The 4,796-nt window shown below is 35.8% G+C and overlaps 1 long non-coding RNA gene across 1 annotated transcript; it reads left to right on the forward strand.

The window, feature by feature from the left end:
* The first annotated feature begins 1,162 nt into the window (after positions 1-1,162).
* On the forward strand, positions 1,163-3,948 carry LOC311284589. The gene is made up of 4 exons (XR_014626249.1): positions 1,163-1,232; positions 1,349-1,507; positions 1,804-1,868; positions 3,857-3,948. It is a non-coding gene; the product is annotated as an uncharacterized lncRNA (long non-coding RNA).
* The last annotated feature ends 848 nt before the right edge of the window (positions 3,949-4,796 follow it).

Below are 4,796 nucleotides of genomic sequence, written 5' to 3' on the forward strand. Positions count from 1 at the left end.
TGGACAATAATATTGTGTAATAGCCAGACAAATTTCAATCGCTCCATAAATAAAATAAAAACTCGGTAAGACTTTATAATAAGTATACAGTAATAAAGTACTTAGTTTGAAAAACATTACTTTAAAGTTAATTCATAGTTAATATTAAAAAGCTTTATACAAATAGTGAGTTCTTCATTCATTGTCACTGTAATTAACATAATTATTATTGTTTAATTTGCTCATAAAGAGTTAGATCATGTTTTTTAAGCTTTGTTAACAACTTATTAACTGCAAATAGTTCTCACTTTAGGTCACGGAAAAGGGTAAAAAAACATTAATTAAATGCTTTAAAACAACCTTTATTAGACATTATTTTTAAGGAACACTTAATTTATATTAACACTTTATTACACACTAATCAATAAATTAATAATAATTTATTACATTTTCCTTGACCTCATCTAAAATGAGAACTATTTACTCCTAATGACTAATTAACAATTCCTTTACTACGAGCCAATTAAACAATAATAACTGTGTTAATTACAGTGACAATGAATGAAGAACTCACTAGTTGTATATATAGCCTATTAATACATTAACAATGTAGAGACTACAATTTATAAACTATGAATTATTAACTTTAAACTAATAGTTTGTTGATGATTTGTAAGTACTTTATTACTGTATACTTACCAAAGCCTTAATTTTATTTCACAATTTGTTCAAACTATTAGGGATTTTCATTGTAATCATTATGAATTATGTCCCTTTGTCCATATTGGGTCATCATGTCTGATGCAATACCTTACATCACGTTTCTGCAGAATTCAGTTTGATATTGTTTCTTTACTGGCATTATGTGGATAAAAATGAGATACTTGATCCACCAAAGTTCAGCCGAACCCACCCACTGACACACTGAACTGGGTCTCTCTGTTTAATAGGCTTTCCTTCTCCTATTCACCTTCAAGAAAAGCAGAAATGTGATCATGACACAAATATGTGTGTGTGTGGCATTCCATGTCACCCGTTTGACAAGTTTAAAGGAGAACAACACGTCCCTCTGGGTTGTGCAGTAGAAAGGGGGCTGGCCATAGGAATATGTATACCATATATATAGAGTCTTAAAATGCTTATTCACTCAGAACTCAGATCTTATTTTGGATAATAGGAATCTTTACTTACAGAGACAAAAGAAATCTAGATATTTTCTTTATTCCATTTTTCTTCTCACAGTCAATCATAAGGTAAGAAATAAATCTGTAATCTGCAATAATTGTTTTGCATGAACACGGAAAAATAAATTCTCTGTACACTATATAACAATTTAAAAATATATTAATTATCAATTTCATGTCATAAGTTTGAGATACATCAACTCACAGAAGAGCAAGAACCGTGAGAAGAGAAAAGGAGAAACGGAGAGAAATGGAGAGCAAAGAAGAACGATCTCGCTCATCCAGACCACAGCCTGGTAATCACAGACTGGTGAAACGGGAGAGCATTGAGAAACGGCCAAATTGTGAGTATATTATAAAGTTGTAATACAATACAACAATTTACATTATGCTATTTGCTTCTAGTCTGATATGATACATGTATTTTTTCTTCTCAAAAAAAAAAAAAACTATTTTATTTTATATACTGTATAGTTAGTGTTGCAAAATATGACAGACAGCTTATTCTTCCCGTACTGAAGCAGACACTGTGTGTTCTTCACTATATCTGATGATAAAAATCTGACTTAGCATAAAGTTATAATCAATGTCTGTTCACCACATATAAACTATATAAAGAGAACCAAATGTTTTGTTCCAGTTTCTCATGATTCTGGTGGTCCAGAGCAGAGTCAAACTGATATATCTGAAGAGATCCATGATAAGGTGAGATATTAAGTGTTCAGAAATAACTGACACAAACTAAAATGAATGGACAGATAGAATAGAGTATGTCTTTCTTTAATGATTCAGACTTCACTTCACTTTCACTTTATACTTTATTGTCCCCTGAGGGAAATTTGTTGTGGACTCAAAAGTGCTTAGTGCCATTGCTGCCTTTACAAACAATAAATACACATAGAAAATAGAAATAATACACAACTACATATACACAAATATAGATAACTAAGGTTAAAAAAATAATAAAAAGTACAGCACACAAGTTTTGTCATGATATCTGTAACCGTTGCATTCAGAAGCCACAAAACAAGTGATCTGTTATGGCTTAATGCAAATACAGCATGTGAAAAAACTCACAAGGACATAAAGGCCCTTCACTGACCTTAATATAAAATACATGTAGGCTTAAAAAACACTCACATTGCACATTTTTAAAAATAATAAAAAGTACAGCACACAAGATTATTGCACATACCTCCGGCCTATCTCATACAAATCATCACACAACTTCTAATTTAGATTTTGATTTAAAATTTTTGTGGAAACTGGTACGAAGGAGTATTTAAACCGGTTCAGTCTAGTTTTTGGTATTCTGTACCTTCTACCAGACGGCAAGAGTTCATATTCCTTTCGAAGAATGTGGGACGGGTCCGACAGAACTCTCTGCGCCTGTTTAAGTACAGACTGCTCATAAATGGACTGAAGGGAGATCTTTTCAGTCCTCCCCATCACCTTCATAGCAGTCTGTACCAGGCGCTGCAACTTTGATTTTGACTGTGTGGAGAGATTGCCGAACCACGCTGTCATTCCATACCTGATGACACTTTCTATCACTGCCTGATAAAATAAAAACATAATATTCTGACTGACACCAAACACCCTTAGTCTGCGTAAAAAATACAGTCTCTGCTGTAAACGGGAACAAACATAATCTACATGGTCACTCCAGCTTAAGCGGTTATCCAGGTGGATACCCAGATACCTATATGAAGTGACCTGTTTTATATCCTCTCTATGAATGGTCAAAGGGGTATGATCCCCCACCGACCGAGGGTCAAACACCATCTCCTCTGTTTTTTTTGTGTTGATTGTAAGACAGTTTTTGTCACACCACAAAACAAATTTGTTAACTTCCATACAATACAGCGATAGATCTGAGTTCTACCAGAAAGACTCGGGAGATAAAATGATATAACAAGAGTAAATTTATTAATAGCTCAGCAAGCATAGTCTTTGGCGTAGGCCCCGTCCTTAGCAAGCAATGCGAGGGTAACGGAATCTGCAAATCCCGCCTGAAGATGAAGGCAGGGGCGCAGCCGACCCCCTGGAGGTAAAGGAAGGGACCATCCTGGTGGTGGTGGGGAGGATGGAGGGAAAGGACCATCTTGGAGGTGGTTGGGGAGGATGGAGGTAATTGGCGCCGTCAGTATCTGCGAACTCAGACGGATGTAAGTACCATTCTTTTATACTGAGAGTGTTAACACATGATTGGTTAGAAGTGAGTTAATTCATAACGCGCTGATTGAGTCTTCCTGGCAGAACTTAACGCTAAGCTTACATTTCTGGTCAAGCAGACTAAGAATGGCAGTGTCATCAGAAAATTTAAAAAACAAGTTGCCCGGGAGACTATTGGTGCAGTCGTTAGTATAAAGGGTGAACAGGACGGGTGAACTTACACAACCCTGAGGCGCGCCTGTACTGATGCGTTTTGATTCCGAAAGCGAGTTGTTAATCCTAACAGTTTGAGTTCTCTCTGTTAAAAATGAATAAAACCATTTAATAATAAAAGAGTTAACATTCATCTGACTCATTTTCTGTAAAAGCAGATGAGGCTGTAATGTGTTAAAAGCAGAGCTAAAATCAATGAACCTTTAGGGAAAAGCTTTAGGATCCTCCAGATCCATCCAGACCACTGAGATGGAATCACATGTTCCCATGAATGTTTGTGTTAAACCTTAGCGTTTTTTCCTTAGAAAACTACAACACAGTAAAGAATGAGAGAACGTGACAGCAGTGACGTCATCTACTCACAGAACATGGAACTTCCTGGAAAGTAATTCTAAAATACTTGTCAAATAAGTGTCAAAGCCACAGAACATGTTGAGATTCGTGGATTCCAGCCCTCCCTACTCCGTACATGGGAATTCACTGGACAGTTTTTAAAGACATTCAGATGTCCTGCAAAAACAGGAGCAGCAGGAGGAGCTTCAGCACTACATCTTTGAGGAGACGACTTTGCATTGGCAGTAAACACTTCTCACAGGGTGATTGGGAATGACTCCTGCTCTTACAAAATACAGGATTCAGAAGCATGTTTAATGTGAAGCCCGTGAATCAGCTGTCTGAAGCACCTGGGAGGATGATGTTACAGACTGCGCTGAAACTGTGAAGTCAACACATCTCCAAACACACACCACTGAAACACAGAAGACTGATCAGGAATCCTGAACTCAGCAGATCCACTGATGAACTCTTTTGGACTTTGTGCTGTGAGAATACATGTGATGATTTGCAGTTTTATATGAATCTTCTGTTCATATTATTTTGCATCATTATATGCATCATTTCATTTTCTGAAATAGTTTTGAACTCTTTTTAAAAATGTATATAAATGTACTTTTACTTTTGTTATAACATTTGAGACTGATTTTGTGATGTTGATTCACAAATATAACTGGTCTGATCTGTTACCACACATAGGTGGAAGACTCTCCACAAACACTCCCATTAGAAATGTAAATGTATTTGAGTCTGTCATATGCTATAGGCATTTAACGGTAACACTTTACAATAATCATGTACTAATGCCTGAATTAATCATTACTTTAAAGGGGTGGTTGAGTATGATTTCACTTTTCTAACTTTAGTTAGTGTGTAATGTTGCTGTTTGAGCATAAACAACATCTGCAAAGT

Source organism: Rutilus rutilus, assembly GCF_951802725.1.
Source record: "Rutilus rutilus genome assembly, chromosome: 25".
NCBI classification, from domain to species: domain Eukaryota; kingdom Metazoa; phylum Chordata; class Actinopteri; order Cypriniformes; family Leuciscidae; genus Rutilus; species Rutilus rutilus.